The 19,358-nt window shown below is 45.0% G+C and overlaps 15 non-coding genes across 15 annotated transcripts; all 15 read left to right on the top strand.

Moving 5' to 3' along the window:
• The first annotated feature begins 175 nt into the window (after nt 1–175).
• Nucleotides 176–366, top strand: LOC141188881 (U2 spliceosomal RNA). The gene has a single exon (XR_012262959.1). It is a non-coding gene; the product is annotated as a U2 spliceosomal RNA (small nuclear RNA).
• Nucleotides 367–1,486: 1,120 nt separating this feature from the next.
• LOC141188880 (U2 spliceosomal RNA) lies at nt 1,487–1,677 on the top strand. Its single transcript, XR_012262958.1, has one exon. It is a non-coding gene; the product is annotated as a U2 spliceosomal RNA (small nuclear RNA).
• Nucleotides 1,678–2,800: 1,123 nt separating this feature from the next.
• Nucleotides 2,801–2,991, top strand: LOC141191351 (U2 spliceosomal RNA). Its single transcript, XR_012265348.1, has one exon. It is a non-coding gene; the product is annotated as a U2 spliceosomal RNA (small nuclear RNA).
• Nucleotides 2,992–4,111: 1,120 nt separating this feature from the next.
• On the top strand, nt 4,112–4,302 carry LOC141188879 (U2 spliceosomal RNA). The gene has a single exon (XR_012262957.1). It is a non-coding gene; the product is annotated as a U2 spliceosomal RNA (small nuclear RNA).
• A 1,123-nt stretch (nt 4,303–5,425) lies between these two features.
• Nucleotides 5,426–5,616, top strand: LOC141188878 (U2 spliceosomal RNA). The gene has a single exon (XR_012262956.1). It is a non-coding gene; the product is annotated as a U2 spliceosomal RNA (small nuclear RNA).
• A 1,123-nt stretch (nt 5,617–6,739) lies between these two features.
• On the top strand, nt 6,740–6,930 carry LOC141188875 (U2 spliceosomal RNA). The gene has a single exon (XR_012262954.1). It is a non-coding gene; the product is annotated as a U2 spliceosomal RNA (small nuclear RNA).
• A 1,120-nt stretch (nt 6,931–8,050) lies between these two features.
• LOC141188874 (U2 spliceosomal RNA) lies at nt 8,051–8,241 on the top strand. Its single transcript, XR_012262953.1, has one exon. It is a non-coding gene; the product is annotated as a U2 spliceosomal RNA (small nuclear RNA).
• Nucleotides 8,242–9,362: 1,121 nt separating this feature from the next.
• On the top strand, nt 9,363–9,553 carry LOC141191349 (U2 spliceosomal RNA). Its single transcript, XR_012265346.1, has one exon. It is a non-coding gene; the product is annotated as a U2 spliceosomal RNA (small nuclear RNA).
• Nucleotides 9,554–10,674: 1,121 nt separating this feature from the next.
• On the top strand, nt 10,675–10,865 carry LOC141188873 (U2 spliceosomal RNA). The gene has a single exon (XR_012262952.1). It is a non-coding gene; the product is annotated as a U2 spliceosomal RNA (small nuclear RNA).
• Nucleotides 10,866–11,989: 1,124 nt separating this feature from the next.
• On the top strand, nt 11,990–12,180 carry LOC141188872 (U2 spliceosomal RNA). Its single transcript, XR_012262951.1, has one exon. It is a non-coding gene; the product is annotated as a U2 spliceosomal RNA (small nuclear RNA).
• A 1,122-nt stretch (nt 12,181–13,302) lies between these two features.
• Nucleotides 13,303–13,493, top strand: LOC141188871 (U2 spliceosomal RNA). Its single transcript, XR_012262950.1, has one exon. It is a non-coding gene; the product is annotated as a U2 spliceosomal RNA (small nuclear RNA).
• Nucleotides 13,494–14,613: 1,120 nt separating this feature from the next.
• LOC141185341 (U2 spliceosomal RNA) lies at nt 14,614–14,804 on the top strand. Its single transcript, XR_012260013.1, has one exon. It is a non-coding gene; the product is annotated as a U2 spliceosomal RNA (small nuclear RNA).
• Nucleotides 14,805–15,919: 1,115 nt separating this feature from the next.
• LOC141184736 (U2 spliceosomal RNA) lies at nt 15,920–16,110 on the top strand. The gene has a single exon (XR_012259463.1). It is a non-coding gene; the product is annotated as a U2 spliceosomal RNA (small nuclear RNA).
• Nucleotides 16,111–17,232: 1,122 nt separating this feature from the next.
• Nucleotides 17,233–17,423, top strand: LOC141188870 (U2 spliceosomal RNA). Its single transcript, XR_012262949.1, has one exon. It is a non-coding gene; the product is annotated as a U2 spliceosomal RNA (small nuclear RNA).
• A 1,122-nt stretch (nt 17,424–18,545) lies between these two features.
• On the top strand, nt 18,546–18,736 carry LOC141188869 (U2 spliceosomal RNA). The gene has a single exon (XR_012262948.1). It is a non-coding gene; the product is annotated as a U2 spliceosomal RNA (small nuclear RNA).
• Nucleotides 18,737–19,358: the final 622 nt, after the last annotated feature.

The following is a 19,358-nucleotide window of genomic DNA, read 5'->3' as shown; positions in this document are numbered from 1 at the left end:
AGTTATGCAGATCTAAAACGCGTGGATTGCAGCAGCAGCAAGCCGAAAAGTGCAGGCATGTGAGGGATCTAGAGGTTGACAGCATGTCTTCTTAACGGGAGTCCAGGTGGCCATCTCCACAAATGGACTTTTCAGAATCCTTGGGTGGCACCGTAGTCGGAAACCAATTCTGGTTATCGCTTCTCGGCCTTTTGGCTAAGATCAAGTGTAGTATCTGTTCTTATCAGTTTAATATCTGATACGTCCCCTATCTGGGGACCATATATTAAATGGATTTTTAGAACAGGGAGATGGAAAAAGAGCTTGCTCTGTCCACTCCACGCATTGACCTGGTATTGCAGTATCTCCAGGACCGGTGCACCCCTTCTTTAATGCAGTTTCTAAAATCAGAAAGAATTGAATTCAATGCTTTTTGTTCATTTTGCTTGTTTGTCGGATTTTGGGATGGACTCTTTGGCTTTGCTTTTCTTCTCCTCATTGGATTTTTCATGTTAAAAGTTGCAGAAGCCAGATGACAAGCTCATTTTGGTTCAACTTCAGCAACTGTGCATTGCATTGCCATGTAATGTAATGTAATGCAATGCTATCTATCTAGCTCTCCCTCTATACTTCCTTTTGGATAAACAGACATATTAGGCAAGCATTTTGGAGCTTTCACCTAAATAACTACAGGTGGTGAGATAAGCTGCACAATATAATTGACCTTTCAGTATATTGTTGCACACACACCATCTATTTAGCAAATGCCCTTGTTATCAACAGCAGCCTTTTAAACTCACCTGAGCTAACAGGTATGTGAGCTGGTTACTCTGCTGCGCTTAAAATTTCTTTTTTGGTTTGCTACAATGCCTTTTCTGAAACGTTGTCTCCCTCTGCTGGAACACTGACTTCTTTCATTCAATGCCTGCAGACTATAAAAGAGAAACCAACCCAAAAAGTTTGGTTGATTAGTCTGTGGCATTCTTTTAAACTGTTGCTTATGGCGGTCTCTGTGAGCTTCTCAGTGACATTCAGCCATCCAGGTATCCCGCCTGCAGTAGACGGAATGTGGCAATGGAACGCTGGCTGCGCGTGTCATAATAGGCTCTGAGCCTTTATATACCTGCGCACAGCAGCAGCCACCTTCAGTCTGCTGCTGGACAGCCAGCAGCAGCAGCAGCAGGAGAGGTAATTAATCAGCAACCCTCCTGCTAAGGGTAGACAGCTGCTCGTTCCACCCCCCCCCCGCCTTAATTGGTTCTCCTCCCTTCCAACGGTGTTGAGGCGGGTGGGAACAGCCGGGGGTTGAGGGTACTGTGCTAAAAGAGGTGGAGTTATGCAGATCTAAAACGCGTGGATTGCAGCAGCAGCAAGCCGAAAAGTGCAGGCATGTGAGGGATCTAGAGGTTGACAGCATGTCTTCTTAACGGGAGTCCAGGTGGCCATCTCCACAAATGGACTTTTCAGAATCCTTGGGTGGCACCGTAGTCGGAAACCAATTCTGGTTATCGCTTCTCGGCCTTTTGGCTAAGATCAAGTGTAGTATCTGTTCTTATCAGTTTAATATCTGATACGTCCCCTATCTGGGGACCATATATTAAATGGATTTTTAGAACAGGGAGATGGAAAAAGAGCTTGCTCTGTCCACTCCACGCATTGACCTGGTATTGCAGTATCTCCAGGACCGGTGCACCCCTTCTTTAATGCAGTTTCTAAAATCAGAAAGAATTGAATTCAATGCTTTTTGTTCATTTTGCTTGTTTGTCGGATTTTGGGATGGACTCTTTGGCTTTGCTTTTCTTCTCCTCATTGGATTTTTCATGTTAAAAGTTGCAGAAGCCAGATGACAAGCTCATTTTGGTTCAACTTCAGCCACTGTGCATTGCATTGCCATGTAATGTAATGTAATGCAATGCTATCTATCTAGCTCTCCCTCTATACTTCCTTTTGGATAAACAGACATATTAGGCAAGCATTTTGGAGCTTTCACCTAAATAACTACAGGTGGTGAGATAAGCTGCACAATATAATTGACCTTTCAGTATATTGTTGCACACACACCATCTATTTAGCAAATGCCCTTGTTATCAACAGCAGCCTTTTAAACTCACCTGAGCTAACAGGTATGTGAGCTGGTTACTCTGCTGCGCTTAAAATTTCTTTTTTGGTTTGCTACAATGCCTTTTCTGAAACGTTGTCTCCCTCTGCTGGAACACTGACTTCTTTCATTTAATGCCTGCAGACTATAAAAGAGAAACCAACCCAAAAAGTTTGGTTGATTAGTCTGTGGCATTCTTTTAAACTGTTGCTTATGGCGGTCTCTGTGAGCTTCTCAGTGACATTCAGCCATCCAGGTATCCCGCCTGCAGTAGACGGAATGTGGCAATGGAACGCTGGCTGCGCGTGTCATAATAGGCTCTGAGCCTTTATATACCTGCGCACAGCAGCAGCCACCTTCAGTCTGCTGCTGGACAGCCAGCAGCAGCAGCAGCAGGAGAGGTAATTAATCAGCAACCCTCCTGCTAAGGGTAGACAGCTGCTCGTTCCACCACCCCCCCCCCGCCTTAATTGGTTCTCCTCCCTTCCAACGGTGTTGAGGCGGGTGGGAACAGCCGGGGGTTGAGGGTACTGTGCTAAAAGAGGTGGAGTTATACAGATCTAAAACGCGTGGATTGCAGCAGCAGCAAGCCGAAAAGTGCAGGCATGTGAGGGATCTAGAGGTTGACAGCATGTCTTCTTAACGGGAGTCCAGGTGGCCATCTCCACAAATGGACTTTTCAGAATCCTTGGGTGGCACCGTAGTCGGAAACCAATTCTGGTTATCACTTCTCGGCCTTTTGGCTAAGATCAAGTGTAGTATCTGTTCTTATCAGTTTAATATCTGATACGTCCCCTATCTGGGGACCATATATTAAATGGATTTTTAGAACAGGGAGATGGAAAAAGAGCTTGCTCTGTCCACTCCACGCATTGACCTGGTATTGCAGTATCTCCAGGACCGGTGCACCCCTTCTTTAATGCAGTTTCTAAAATCAGAAAGAATTGAATTCAATGCTTTTTGTTCATTTTGCTTGTTTGTCGGATTTTGGGATGGACTCTTTGGCTTTGCTTTTCTTCTCCTCATTGGATTTTTCATGTTAAAAGTTGCAGAAGCCAGATGACAAGCTCATTTTGGTTCAACTTCAGCAACTGTGCATTGCATTGCCATGTAATGTAATTTAATGCAATGCTATCTATCTAGCTCTCCCTCTATACTTCCTTTTGGATAAACAGACATATTAGGCAAGCATTTTGGAGCTTTCACCTAAATAACTACAGGTGGTGAGATAAGCTGCACAATATAATTGACCTTTCGGTATATTGTTGCACACACACCATCTATTTAGCAAATGCCCTTGTTATCAACAGCAGCCTTTTAAACTCACCTGAGCTAACAGGTATGTGAGCTGGTTACTCTGCTGCGCTTAAAATTTCTTTTTTGGTTTGCTACAATGCCTTTTCTGAAACGTTGTCTCCCTCTGCTGGAACACTGACTTCTTTCATTTAATGCCTGCAGACTATAAAAGAGAAACCAACCCAAAAAGTTTGGTTGATTAGTCTGTGGCATTCTTTTAAACTGTTGCTTATGGCGGTCTCTGTGAGCTTCTCAGTGACATTCAGCCATCCAGGTATCCCGCCTGCAGTAGACGGAATGTGGCAATGGAACGCTGGCTGCGCGTGTCATAATAGGCTCTGAGCCTTTATATACCTGCGCACAGCAGCAGCCACCTTCAGTCTGCTGCTGGACAGCCAGCAGCAGCAGCAGCAGGAGAGGTAATTAATCAGCAACCCTCCTGCTAAGGGTAGACAGCTGCTCGTTCCACCCCCCCCCCGCCTTAATTGGTTCTCCTCCCTTCCAACGGTGTTGAGGCGGGTGGGAACAGCCGGGGGTTGAGGGTACTGTGCTAAAAGAGGTGGAGTTATGCAGATCTAAAACGCGTGGATTGCAGCAGCAGCAAGCCGAAAAGTGCAGGCATGTGAGGGATCTAGAGGTTGACAGCATGTCTTCTTAACGGGAGTCCAGGTGGCCATCTCCACAAATGGACTTTTCAGAATCCTTGGGTGGCACCGTAGTCGGAAACCAATTCTGGTTATCGCTTCTCGGCCTTTTGGCTAAGATCAAGTGTAGTATCTGTTCTTATCAGTTTAATATCTGATACGTCCCCTATCTGGGGACCATATATTAAATGGATTTTTAGAACAGGGAGATGGAAAAAGAGCTTGCTCTGTCCACTCCACGCATTGACCTGGTATTGCAGTATCTCCAGGACCGGTGCACCCCTTCTTTAATGCAGTTTCTAAAATCAGAAAGAATTGAATTCAATGCTTTTTGTTCATTTTGCTTGTTTGTCGGATTTTGGGATGGACTCTTTGGCTTTGCTTTTCTTCTCCTCATTGGATTTTTCATGTTAAAAGTTGCAGAAGCCAGATGACAAGCTCATTTTGGTTCAACTTCAGCAACTGTGCATTGCATTGCCATGTAATGTAATGTAATGCAATGCTATCTATCTAGCTCTCCCTCTATACTTCCTTTTGGATAAACAGACATATTAGGCAAGCATTTTGGAGCTTTCACCTAAATAGCTACAGGTGGTGAGATAAGCTGCACAATATAATTGACCTTTCAGTATATTGTTGCACACACACCATCTATTTAGCAAATGCCCTTGTTATCAACAGCAGCCTTTTAAACTCACCTGAGCTAACAGGTATGTGAGCTGGTTACTCTGCTGCGCTTAAAATTTCTTTTTTGGTTTGCTACAATGCCTTTTCTGAAACGTTGTCTCCCTCTGCTGGAACACTGACTTCTTTCATTTAATGCCTGCAGACTATAAAAGAGAAACCAACCCAAAAAGTTTGGTTGATTAGTCTGTGGCATTCTTTTAAACTGTTGCTTATGGCGGTCTCTGTGAGCTTCTCAGTGACATTCAGCCATCCAGGTATCCCGCCTGCAGTAGACGGAATGTGGCAATGGAACGCTGGCTGCACGTGTCATAATAGGCTCTGAGCCTTTATATACCTGCGCACAGCAGCAGCCACCTTCAGTCTGCTGCTGGACAGCCAGCAGCAGCAGCAGCAGGAGAGGTAATTAATCAGCAACCCTCCTGCTAAGGGTAGACAGCTGCTCGTTCCACCCCCCCCCCCCCGCCTTAATTGGTTCTCCTCCCTTCCAACGGTGTTGAGGCGGGTGGGAACAGCCGGGGGTTGAGGGTACTGTGCTAAAAGAGGTGGAGTTATGCAGATCTAAAACGCGTGGATTGCAGCAGCAGCAAGCCGAAAAGTGCAGGCATGTGAGGGATCTAGAGGTTGACAGCATGTCTTCTTAACGGGAGTCCAGCTGGCCATCTCCACAAATGGACTTTTCAGAATCCTTGGGTGGCACCGTAGTCGGAAACCAATTCTGGTTATCGCTTCTCGGCCTTTTGGCTAAGATCAAGTGTAGTATCTGTTCTTATCAGTTTAATATCTGATACGTCCCCTATCTGGGGACCATATATTAAATGGATTTTTAGAACAGGGAGATGGAAAAAGAGCTTGCTCTGTCCACTCCACGCATTGACCTGGTATTGCAGTATCTCCAGGACCGGTGCACCCCTTCTTTAATGCAGTTTCTAAAATCAGAAAGAATTGAATTCAATGCTTTTTGTTCATTTTGCTTGTTTGTCGGATTTTGGGATGGACTCTTTGGCTTTGCTTTTCTTCTCCTCATTGGATTTTTCATGTTAAAAGTTGCAGAAGCCAGATGACAAGCTCATTTTGGTTCAACTTCAGCAACTGTGCATTGCATTGCCATGTAATGTAATGTAATGCAATGCTATCTATCTAGCTCTCCCTCTATACTTCCTTTTGGATAAACAGACATATTAGGCAAGCATTTTGGAGCTTTCACCTAAATAACTACAGGTGGTGAGATAAGCTGCACAATATAATTGACCTTTCAGTATATTGTTGCACACACACCATCTATTTAGCAAATGCCCTTGTTATCAACAGCAGCCTTTTAAACTCACCTGAGCTAACAGGTATGTGAGCTGGTTACTCTGCTGCGCTTAAAATTTCTTTTTTGGTTTGCTACAATGCCTTTTCTGAAACGTTGTCTCCCTCTGCTGGAACACTGACTTCTTTCATTTAATGCCTGCAGACTATAAAAGAGAAACCAACCCAAAAAGTTTGGTTGATTAGTCTGTGGCATTCTTTTAAACTGTTGCTTATGGCGGTCTCTGTGAGCTTCTCAGTGACATTCAGCCATCCAGGTATCCCACCTGCAGTAGACGGAATGTGGCAATGGAACGCTGGCTGCGCGTGTCATAATAGGCTCTGAGCCTTTATATACCTGCGCACAGCAGCAGCCACCTTCAGTCTGCTGCTGGACAGCCAGCAGCAGCAGCAGCAGGAGAGGTAATTAATCAGCAACCCTCCTGCTAAGGGTAGACAGCTGCTCGTTCCACCCCCCCCCCCCCGCCTTAATTGGTTCTCCTCCCTTCCAACGGTGTTGAGGCGGGTGGGAACAGCCGGGGGTTGAGGGTACTGTGCTAAAAGAGGTGGAGTTATGCAGATCTAAAACGCGTGGATTGCAGCAGCAGCAAGCCGAAAAGTGCAGGCATGTGAGGGATCTAGAGGTTGACAGCATGTCTTCTTAACGGGAGTCCAGGTGGCCATCTCCACAAATGGACTTTTCAGAATCCTTGGGTGGCACCGTAGTCGGAAACCAATTCTGGTTATCGCTTCTCGGCCTTTTGGCTAAGATCAAGTGTAGTATCTGTTCTTATCAGTTTAATATCTGATACGTCCCCTATCTGGGGACCATATATTAAATGGATTTTTAGAACAGGGAGATGGAAAAAGAGCTTGCTCTGTCCACTCCACGCATTGACCTGGTATTGCAGTATCTCCAGGACCGGTGCACCCCTTCTTTAATGCAGTTTCTAAAATCAGAAAGAATTGAATTCAATGCTTTTTGTTCATTTTGCTTGTTTGTCGGATTTTGGGATGGACTCTTTGGCTTTGCTTTTCTTCTCCTCATTGGATTTTTCATGTTAAAAGTTGCAGAAGCCAGATGACAAGCTCATTTTGGTTCAACTTCAGCAACTGTGCATTGCATTGCCATGTAATGTAATGTAATGCAATGCTATCTATCTAGCTCTCCCTCTATACTTCCTTTTGGATAAACAGACATATTAGGCAAGTATTTTGGAGCTTTCACCTAAATAACTACAGGTGGTGAGATAAGCTGCACAATATAATTGACCTTTCAGTATATTGTTGCACACACACCATCTATTTAGCAAATGCCCTTGTTATCAACAGCAGCCTTTTAAACTCACCTGAGCTAACAGGTATGTGAGCTGGTTACTCTGCTGCGCTTAAAATTTCTTTTTTGGTTTGCTACAATGCCTTTTCTGAAACGTTGTCTCCCTCTGCTGGAACACTGACTTCTTTCATTTAATGCCTGCAGACTATAAAAGAGAAACCAACCCAAAAAGTTTGGTTGATTAGTCTGTGGCATTCTTTTAAACTGTTGCTTATGGCGGTCTCTGTGAGCTTCTCAGTGACATTCAGCCATCCAGGTATCCCGCCTGCAGTAGACGGAATGTGGCAATGGAACGCTGGCTGCGCGTGTCATAATAGGCTCTGAGCCTTTATATACCTGCGCACAGCAGCAGCCACCTTCAGTCTGCTGCTGGACAGCCAGCAGCAGCAGCAGCAGGAGAGGTAATTAATCAGCAACCCTCCTGCTAAGGGTAGACAGCTGCTCGTTCCACCCCCCCACCGCCTTAATTGGTTCTCCTCCCTTCCAACGGTGTTGAGGCGGGTGGGAACAGCCGGGGGTTGAGGGTACTGTGCTAAAAGAGGTGGAGTTATGCAGATCTAAAACGCGTGGATTGCAGCAGCAGCAAGCCGAAAAGTGCAGGCATGTGAGGGATCTAGAGGTTGACAGCATGTCTTCTTAACGGGAGTCCAGGTGGCCATCTCCACAAATGGACTTTTCAGAATCCTTGGGTGGCACCGTAGTCGGAAACCAATTCTGGTTATCGCTTCTCGGCCTTTTGGCTAAGATCAAGTGTAGTATCTGTTCTTATCAGTTTAATATCTGATACGTCCCCTATCTGGGGACCATATATTAAATGGATTTTTAGAACAGGGAGATGGAAAAAGAGCTTGCTCTGTCCACTCCACGCATTGACCTGGTATTGCAGTATCTCCAGGACCGGTGCACCCCTTCTTTAATGCAGTTTCTAAAATCAGAAAGAATTGAATTCAATGCTTTTTGTTCATTTTGCTTGTTTGTCGGATTTTGGGATGGACTCTTTGGCTTTGCTTTTCTTCTCCTCATTGGATTTTTCATGTTAAAAGTTGCAGAAGCCAGATGACAAGCTCATTTTGGTTCAACTTCAGCAACTGTGCATTGCATTGCCATGTAATGTAATGTAATGCAATGCTATCTATCTAGCTCTCCCTCTATACTTCCTTTTGGATAAACAGACATATTAGGCAAGCATTTTGGAGCTTTCACCTAAATAACTACAGGTGGTGAGATAAGCTGCACAATATAATTGACCTTTCGGTATATTGTTGCACACACACCATCTATTTAGCAAATGCCCTTGTTATCAACAGCAGCCTTTTAAACTCACCTGAGCTAACAGGTATGTGAGCTGGTTACTCTGCTGCGCTTAAAATTTCTTTTTTGGTTTGCTACAATGCCTTTTCTGAAACGTTGTCTCCCTCTGCTGGAACACTGACTTCTTTCATTTAATGCCTGCAGACTATAAAAGAGAAACCAACCCAAAAAGTTTGGTTGATTAGTCTGTGGCATTCTTTTAAACTGTTGCTTATGGCGGTCTCTGTGAGCTTCTCAGTGACATTCAGCCATCCAGGTATCCCGCCTGCAGTAGACGGAATGTGGCAATGGAACGCTGGCTGCGCGTGTCATAATAGGCTCTGAGCCTTTATATACCTGCGCACAGCAGCAGCCACCTTCAGTCTGCTGCTGGACAGCCAGCAGCAGCAGCAGCAGGAGAGGTAATTAATCAGCAACCCTCCTGCTAAGGGTAGACAGCTGCTCGTTCCACCACCCCCCCCGCCTTAATTGGTTCTCCTCCCTTCCAACGGTGTTGAGGCGGGTGGGAACAGCCAGGGGTTGAGGGTACTGTGCTAAAAGAGGTGGAGTTATACAGATCTAAAACGCGTGGATTGCAGCAGCAGCAAGCCGAAAAGTGCAGGCATGTGAGGGATCTAGAGGTTGACAGCATGTCTTCTTAACGGGAGTCCAGGTGGCCATCTCCACAAATGGACTTTTCAGAATCCTTGGGTGGCACCGTAGTCGGAAACCAATTCTGGTTATCACTTCTCGGCCTTTTGGCTAAGATCAAGTGTAGTATCTGTTCTTATCAGTTTAATATCTGATACGTCCCCTATCTGGGGACCATATATTAAATGGATTTTTAGAACAGGGAGATGGAAAAAGAGCTTGCTCTGTCCACTCCACGCATTGACCTGGTATTGCAGTATCTCCAGGACCGGTGCACCCCTTCTTTAATGCAGTTTCTAAAATCAGAAAGAATTGAATTCAATGCTTTTTGTTCATTTTGCTTGTTTGTCGGATTTTGGGATGGACTCTTTGGCTTTGCTTTTCTTCTCCTCATTGGATTTTTCATGTTAAAAGTTGCAGAAGCCAGATGACAAGCTCATTTTGGTTCAACTTCAGCAACTGTGCATTGCATTGCCATGTAATGTAATTTAATGCAATGCTATCTATCTAGCTCTCCCTCTATACTTCCTTTTGGATAAACAGACATATTAGGCAAGCATTTTGGAGCTTTCACCTAAATAACTACAGGTGGTGAGATAAGCTGCACAATATAATTGACCTTTCGGTATATTGTTGCACACACACCATCTATTTAGCAAATGCCCTTGTTATCAACAGCAGCCTTTTAAACTCACCTGAGCTAACAGGTATGTGAGCTGGTTACTCTGCTGCGCTTAAAATTTCTTTTTTGGTTTGCTACAATGACTTTTCTGAAACGTTGTCTCCCTCTGCTGGAACACTGACTTCTTTCATTTAATGCCTGCAGACTATAAAAGAGAAACCAACCCAAAAAGTTTGGTTGATTAGTCTGTGGCATTCTTTTAAACTGTTGCTTATGGCGGTCTCTGTGAGCTTCTCAGTGACATTCAGCCATCCAGGTATCCCGCCTGCAGTAGACGGAATGTGGCAATGGAACGCTGGCTGCGCGTGTCATAATAGGCTCTGAGCCTTTATATACCTGCGCACAGCAGCAGCCACCTTCAGTCTGCTGCTGGACAGCCAGCAGCAGCAGCAGCAGGAGAGGTAATTAATCAGCAACCCTCCTGCTAAGGGTAGACAGCTGCTCGTTCCACCCCCCCCCCCGCCTTAATTGGTTCTCCTCCCTTCCAACGGTGTTGAGGCGGGTGGGAACAGCCGGGGGTTGAGGGTACTGTGCTAAAAGAGGTGGAGTTATGCAGATCTAAAACGCGTGGATTGCAGCAGCAGCAAGCCGAAAAGTGCAGGCATGTGAGGGATCTAGAGGTTGACAGCATGTCTTCTTAACGGGAGTCCAGCTGGCCATCTCCACAAATGGACTTTTCAGAATCCTTGGGTGGCACCGTAGTCGGAAACCAATTCTGGTTATCGCTTCTCGGCCTTTTGGCTAAGATCAAGTGTAGTATCTGTTCTTATCAGTTTAATATCTGATACGTCCCCTATCTGGGGACCATATATTAAATGGATTTTTAGAACAGGGAGATGGAAAAAGAGCTTGCTCTGTCCACTCCACGCATTGACCTGGTATTGCAGTATCTCCAGGACCGGTGCACCCCTTCTTTAATGCAGTTTCTAAAATCAGAAAGAATTGAATTCAATGCTTTTTGTTCATTTTGCTTGTTTGTCGGATTTTGGGATGGACTCTTTGGCTTTGCTTTTCTTCTCCTCATTGGATTTTTCATGTTAAAAGTTGCAGAAGCCAGATGACAAGCTCATTTTGGTTCAACTTCAGCAACTGTGCATTGCATTGCCATGTAATGTAATGTAATGCAATGCTATCTATCTAGCTCTCCCTCTATACTTCCTTTTGGATAAACAGACATATTAGGCAAGCATTTTGGAGCTTTCACCTAAATAACTACAGGTGGTGAGATAAGCTGCACAATATAATTGACCTTTCAGTATATTGTTGCACACACACCATCTATTTAGCAAATGCCCTTGTTATCAACAGCAGCCTTTTAAACTCACCTGAGCTAACAGGTATGTGAGCTGGTTACTCTGCTGCGCTTAAAATTTCTTTTTTGGTTTGCTACAATGCCTTTTCTGAAACGTTGTCTCCCTCTGCTGGAACACTGACTTCTTTCATTTAATGCCTGCAGACTATAAAAGAGAAACCAACCCAAAAAGTTTGGTTGATTAGTCTGTGGCATTCTTTTAAACTGTTGCTTATGGCGGTCTCTGTGAGTTTCTCAGTGACATTCAGCCATCCAGGTATCCCGCCTGCAGTAGACGGAATGTGGCAATGGAACGCTGGCTGCGCGTGTCATAATAGGCTCTGAGCCTTTATATACCTGTGCACAGCAGCAGCCACCTTCAGTCTGCTGCTGGACAGCCAGCAGCAGCAGCAGCAGGAGAGGTAATTAATCAGCAACCCTCCTGCTAAGGGTAGACAGCTGCTCGTTCCACCCCCCCCCCCCCCGCCTTAATTGGTTCTCCTCCCTTCCAACGGTGTTGAGGCGGGTGGGAACAGCCGGGGGTTGAGGGTACTGTGCTAAAAGAGGTGGAGTTATGCAGATCTAAAACGCGTGGATTGCAGCAGCAGCAAGCCGAAAAGTGCAGGCATGTGAGGGATCTAGAGGTTGACAGCATGTCTTCTTAACGGGAGTCCAGGTGGCCATATCCACAAATTGACTTTTCAGAATCCTTGGGTGGCACCGTAGTCGGAAACCAATCCTGGTTATCGCTTCTCGGCCTTTTGGCTAAGATCAAGTGTAGTATCTGTTCTTATCAGTTTAATATCTGATACGTCCCCTATCTGGGGACCATATATTAAATGGATTTTTAGAACAGGGAGATGGAAAAAGAGCTTGCTCTGTCCACTCCACGCATTGACCTGGTATTGCAGTATCTCCAGGACCGGTGCACCCCTTCTTTAATGCAGTTTCTAAAATCAGAAAGAATTGAATTCAATGCTTTTTGTTCATTTTGCTTGTTTGTCGGATTTTGGGATGGACTCTTTGGCTTTGCTTTTCTTCTCCTCATTGGATTTTTCATGTTAAAAGTTGCAGAAGCCAGATGACAAGCTCATTTTGGTTCAACTTCAGCAACTGTGCATTGCATTGCCATGTAATGTAATGTAATGCAATGCTATCTATCTAGCTCTCCCTCTATACTTCCTTTTGGATAAACAGACATATTAGGCAAGCATTTTGGAGCTTTCACCTAAATAACTACAGGTGGTGAGATAAGCTGCACAATATAATTGACCTTTCAGTATATTGTTGCACACACACCATCTATTTAGCAAATGCCCTTGTTATCAACAGCAGCCTTTTAAACTCACCTGAGCTAACAGGTATGTGAGCTGGTTACTCTGCTGCGCTTAAAATTTCTTTTTTGGTTTGCTACAATGCCTTTTCTGAAACGTTGTCTCCCTCTGCTGGAACACTGACTTCTTTCATTTAATGCCTGCAGACTATAAAAGAGAAACCAACCCAAAAAGTTTGGTTGATTAGTCTGTGGCATTCTTTTAAACTGTTGCTTATGGCGGTCTCTGTGAGCTTCTCAGTGACATTCAGCCACCCAGGTATCCCGCCTGCAGTAGACGGAATGTGGCAATGGAACGCTGGCTGCACGTGTCATAATAGGCTCTGAGCCTTTATATACCTGCGCACAGCAGCAGCCACCTTCAGTCTGCTGCTGGACAGCCAGCAGCAGCAGCAGCAGGAGAGGTAATTAATCAGCAACCCTCCTGCTAAGGGTAGACAGCTGCTCGTTCCACCCCCCCCCCCCGCCTTAATTGGTTCTCCTCCCTTCCAACGGTGTTGAGGCGGGTGGGAACAGCCGGGGGTTGAGGGTACTGTGCTAAAAGAGGTGGAGTTATGCAGATCTAAAACGCGTGGATTGCAGCAGCAGCAAGCCGAAAAGTGCAGGCATGTGAGGGATCTAGAGGTTGACAGCATGTCATCTTAACGGGAGTCCAGGTGGCCATCTCCACAAATGGACTTTTCAGAATCCTTGGGTGGCACCGTAGTCGGAAACCAATTCTGGTTATCGCTTCTCGGCCTTTTGGCTAAGATCAAGTGTAGTATCTGTTCTTATCAGTTTAATATCTGATACGTCCCCTATCTGGGGACCATATATTAAATGGATTTTTAGAACAGGGAGATGGAAAAAGAGCTTGCTCTGTCCACTCCACGCATTGACCTGGTATTGCAGTATCTCCAGGACCGGTGCACCCCTTCTTTAATGCAGTTTCTAAAATCAGAAAGAATTGAATTCAATGCTTTTTGTTCATTTTGCTTGTTTGTCGGATTTTGGGATGGACTCTTTGGCTTTGCTTTTCTTCTCCTCATTGGATTTTTCATGTTAAAAGTTGCAGAAGCCAGATGACAAGCTCATTTTGGTTCAACTTCAGCAACTGTGCATTGCATTGCCATGTAATGTAATGTAATGCAATGCTATCTATCTAGCTCTCCCTCTATACTTCCTTTTGGATAAACAGACATATTAGGCAAGCATTTTGGAGCTTTCACCTAAATAACTACAGGTGGTGAGATAAGCTGCACAATATAATTGACCTTTCAGTATATTGTTGCACACACACCATCTATTTAGCAAATGCCCTTGTTATCAACAGCAGCCTTTTAAACTCACCTGAGCTAACAGGTATGTGAGCTGGTTACTCTGCTGCGCTTAAAATTTCTTTTTTGGTTTGCTACAATGCCTTTTCTGAAACGTTGTCTCCCTCTGCTGGAACACTGACTTCTTTCATTTAATGCCTGCAGACTATAAAAGAGAAACCAACCCAAAAAGTTTGGTTGATTAGTCTGTGGCATTCTTTTAAACTGTTGCTTATGGCGGTCTCTGTGAGCTTCTCAGTGACATTCAGCCATCCAGGTATCCCGCCTGCAGTAGACGGAATGTGGCAATGGAACGCTGGCTGCGCGTGTCATAATAGGCTCTGAGCCTTTATATACCTGCGCACAGCAGCAGCCACCTTCAGTCTGCTGCTGGACAGCCAGCAGCAGCAGCAGCAGGAGAGGTAATTAATCAGCAACCCTCCTGCTAAGGGTAGACAGCTGCTCGTTCCACCCCCCCCCCGCCTTAATTGGTTCTCCTCCCTTCCAACGGTGTTGAGGCGGGTGGGAACAGCCGGGGGTTGAGGGTACTGTGCTAAAAGAGGTGGAGTTATGCAGATCTAAAACGCGTGGATTGCAGCAGCAGCAAGCCGAAAAGTGCAGGCATGTGAGGGATCTAGAGGTTGACAGCATGTCTTCTTAACGGGAGTCCAGGTGGCCATCTCCACAAATGGACTTTTCAGAATCCTTGGGTGGCACCGTAGTCGGAAACCAATTCTGGTTATCGCTTCTCGGCCTTTTGGCTAAGATCAAGTGTAGTATCTGTTCTAATCAGTTTAATATCTGATACGTCCCCTATCTGGGGACCATATATTAAATGGATTTTTAGAACAGGGAGATGGAAAAAGAGCTTGCTCTGTCCACTCCACGCATTGACCTGGTATTGCAGTATCTCCAGGACCGGTGCACCCCTTCTTTAATGCAGTTTCTAAAATCAGAAAGAATTGAATTCAATGCTTTTTGTTCATTTTGCTTGTTTGTCGGATTTTGGGATGGACTCTTTGGCTTTGCTTTTCTTCTCCTCATTGGATTTTTCATGTTAAAAGTTGCAGAAGCCAGATGACAAGCTCATTTTGGTTCAACTTCAGCAACTGTGCATTGCATTGCCATGTAATGTAATGCAATGCTATCTATCTAGCTCTCCCTCTATACTTCCTTTTGGATAAACAGACATATTAGGCAAGCATTTTGGAGCTTTCACCTAAATAACTATAGGTGGTGAGATAAGCTGCACAATATAATTGACCTTTCAGTATATTGCTGCACACACACCATCTATTTAGCAAATGCCCTTGTTATCAACAGCAGCCTTTTAAACTCACCTGAGCTAACAGGTATGTGAGCTGGTTACTCTGCTGCGCTTAAAATTTCTTTTTTGGTTTGCTACAATGCCTTTTCTGAAACGTTGTCTCCCTCTGCTGGAACACTGACTTCTTTCATTTAATGCCTGCAGACTATAAAAGAGAAACCAACCCAAAAAGTTTGGTTGATTAGTCTGTGGCATTCTTTTAAACTGTTGCTTATGGCGGTCTCTGTGAGCTTCTCAGTGACATTCAGCCATCCAGGTATCCCGCCTGCAGTAGACGGAATGTGGCAATGGAACGCTGGCTGCGCGTGTCATAATAGGCTCTGAGCCTTTATATACCTGCGCACAGCAGCAGCCACCTTCAGTCTGCTGCTGGACAGCCAGCAGCAGCAGCAGCAGGAGAGGTAATTAATCAGCAACCCTCCTGCTAAGGGTAGACAGCTGCTCGTTCCACCCCCCCCCCGCCTTAATTGGTTCTCCTCCCTTCCAACGGTGTTGAGGCGGGTGGGAATAGCCGGGGGTTGAGGGTACTGTGCTAAAAGAGGTGGAGTTATGCAGATCTAAAACGCGTGGATTGCAGCAGCAGCAAGCCGAAAAGTGCAGGCATGTGAGGGATCTAGAGGTTGACAGCATGTCTTCTTAACGGGAGTCCAGGTGGCCATCTCCACAAATGGACTTTTCAGAATCCTTGGGTGGCACCGTAGTCGGAAACCAATTCTGGTTATCGCTTCTCGGCCTTTTGGCTAAGATCAAGTTTAGTATCTGTTCTTATCAGTTTAATATCTGATACGTCCCCTATCTGGGGACCATATATTAAATGGATTTTTAGAACAGGGAGATGGAAAAAGAGCTTGCTCTGTCCACTCCACGCATTGACCTGGTATTGCAGTATCTCCAGGACCGGTGCACCCCTTCTTTAATGCAGTTTCTAAATCAGAAAGAATTGAATTCAATGCTTTTTGTTCATTTTGCTTGTTTGTCGGATTTTGGGATGGACTCTTTGGCTTTGCTTTTCTTCTCCTCATTGGATTTTTCATGTTAAAAGTTGCAGAAGCCAGATGACAAGCTCATTTTGGTTCAACTTCAGCAACTGTGCATTGCATTGCCATGTAATGTAATGTAATGCAATGCTATCTATCTAGCTCTCCCTCTATACTTCCTTTTGGATAAACAGACATATTAGGCAAGCATTTTGGAGCTTTCACCTAAATAACTACAGGTGGTGAGATAAGCTGCACAATATAATTGACCTTTCAGTATATTGTTGCACACACACCATCTATTTAGCAAATGCCCTTGTTATCAACAGCAGCCTTTTAAACTCACCTGAGCTAACAGGTATGTGAGCTGGTTACTCTGCTGCGCTTAAAATTTCTTTTTTGGTTTGCTACAATGCCTTTTCTGAAACGTTGTCTCCCTCTGCTGGAACACTGACTTCTTTCATTTAATGCCTGCAGACTATAAAAGAGAAACCAACCCAAAAAGTTTGGTTGATTAGTCTGTGGCATTCTTTTAAACTGTTGCTTATGGCGGTCTCTGTGAGCTTCTCAGTGACATTCAGCCATCCAGGTATCCCGCCTGCAGTAGACGGAATGTGGCAATGGAACGCTGGCTGCGCGTGTCATAATAGGCTCTGAGCCTTTATATACCTGCGCACAGCAGCAGCCACCTTCAGTCTGCTGCTGGACAGCCAGCAGCAGCAGCAGCAGGAGAGGTAATTAATCAGCAACCCTCCTGCTAAGGGTAGACAGCTGCTCGTTCCACCCCCCCCCCCCCGCCTTAATTGGTTCTCCTCCCTTCCAACGGTGTTGAGGCGGGTGGGAACAGCCGGGGGTTGAGGGTACTGTGCTAAAAGAGGTGGAGTTATGCAGATCTAAAACGCGTGGATTGCAGCAGCAGCAAGCCGAATAGTGCAGGCATGTGAGGGATCTAGAGGTTGACAGCATGTCTTCTTAACGGGAGTCCAGGTGGCCATCTCCACAAATGGACTTTTCAGAATCCTTGGGTGGCACCGTAGTCGGAAACCAATTCTGGTTATCGCTTCTCGGCCTTTTGGCTAAGATCAAGTGTAGTATCTGTTCTTATCAGTTTAATATCTGATACGTCCCCTATCTGGGGACCATATATTAAATGGATTTTTAGAACAGGGAGATGGAAAAAGAGCTTGCTCTGTCCACTCCACGCATTGACCTGGTATTGCAGTATCTCCAGGACCGGTGCACCCCTTCTTTAATGCAGTTTCTAAAATCAGAAAGAATTGAATTCAATGCTTTTTGTTCATTTTGCTTGTTTGTCGGATTTTGGGATGGACTCTTTGGCTTTGCTTTTCTTCTCCTCATTGGATTTTTCATGTTAAAAGTTGCAGAAGCCAGATGACAAGCTCATTTTGGTTCAACTTCAGCAACTGTGCATTGCATTGCCATGTAATGTAATGTAATGCAATGCTATCTATCTAGCTCTCCCTCTATACTTCCTTTTGGATAAACAGACATATTAGGCAAGCATTTTGGAGCTTTCACCTAAATAACTACAGGTGGTGAGATAAGCTGCACAATATAATTGACCTTTCAGTATATTGTTGCACACACACCATCTATTTAGCAAATGCCCTTGTTATCAACAGCAGCCTTTTAAACTCACCTGAGCTAACAGGTATGTGAGCTGGTTACTCTGCTGCGCTTAAAATTTCTTTTTTGGTTTGCTACAATGCCTTTTCTGAAACGTTGTCTCCCTCTGCTGGAACACTGACTTCTTTCATTTAATGCCTGCAGACTATAAAAGAGAAACCAACCCAAAAAGTTTGGTTGATTAGTCTGTGGCATTCTTTTAAACTGTTGCTTATGGCGGTCTCTGTGAGCTTCTCAGTGACATTCAGCCATCCAGGTATCCCGCCTGCAGTAGACGGAATGTGGCAATGGAACGCTGGCTGCGCGTGTCATAATAGGCTCTGAGCCTTTATATACCTGCGCACAGCAGCAGCCACCTTCAGTCTGCTGCTGGACAGCCAGCAGCAGCAGCAGCAGGAGAGGTAATTAATCAGCAACCCTCCTGCTAAGGGTAGACAGCTGCTCGTTCCACCCCCCCCCCCCGCCTTAATTGGTTCTCCTCCCTTCCAACGGTGTTGAGGCGGGTGGGAACAGCCGGGGGTTGAGGGTACTGTGCTAAAAGAGGTGGAGTTATGCAGATCTAATACGCGTGGATTGCAGCAGCAGCAAGCCGAAAAGTGCAGGCATGTGAGGGATCTAGAGGTTGACAGCATGTCTTCTTAACGGGAGTCCAGGTGGCCATCTCCACAAATGGACTTTTCAGAATCCTTGGGTGGCACCGTAGTCGGAAACCAATTCTGGTTATCGCTTCTCGGCCTTTTGGCTAAGATCAAGTGTAGTATCTGTTCTTATCAGTTTAATATCTGATACGTCCCCTATCTGGGGACCATATATTAAATGGATTTTTAGAACAGGGAGATGGAAAAAGAGCTTGCTCTGTCCACTCCACGCATTGACCTGGTATTGCAGTATCTCCAGGACCGGTGCACCCCTTCTTTAATGCAGTTTCTAAAATCAGAAAGAATTGAATTCAATGCTTTTTGTTCATTTTGCTTGTTTGTCGGATTTTGGGATGGACTCTTTGGCTTTGCTTTTCTTCTCCTCATTGGATTTTTCATGTTAAAAGTTGCAGAAGCCAGATGACAAGCTCATTTTGGTTCAACTTCAGCAACTGTGCATTGCATTGCCATGTAATGTAATGTAATGCAATGCTATCTATCTAGCTCTCCCTCTATACTTCCTTTTGGATAAACAGACATATTAGGCAAGCATTTTGGAGCTTTCACCTAAATAACTACAGGTGGTGAGATAAGCTGCACAATATAATTGACCTTTCAGTATATTGTTGCACACACACCATCTATTTAGCAAATGCCCTTGTTATCAACAGCAGCCTTTTAAACTCACCTGAGCTAACAGGTATGTGAGCTGGTTACTCTGCTGCGCTTAAAATTTCTTTTTTGGTTTGCTACAATGCCTTTTCTGAAACGTTGTCTCCCTCTGCTGGAACACTGACTTCTTTCATTTAATGCCTGCAGACTATAAAAGAGAAACCAACCCAAAAAGTTTGGTTGATTAGTCTGTGGCATTCTTTTAAACTGTTGCTTATGGCGGTC

Source organism: Phyllobates terribilis, unplaced genomic scaffold, assembly GCF_046119375.1.
Source record: "Phyllobates terribilis strain yellow unplaced genomic scaffold, ASM4611937v1 Scaffold_40__1_contigs__length_11209783, whole genome shotgun sequence".
NCBI classification, from domain to species: Eukaryota; Metazoa; Chordata; class Amphibia; order Anura; family Dendrobatidae; genus Phyllobates; species Phyllobates terribilis.
This window is presented reverse-complemented; position numbering and strand designations above follow the sequence as displayed.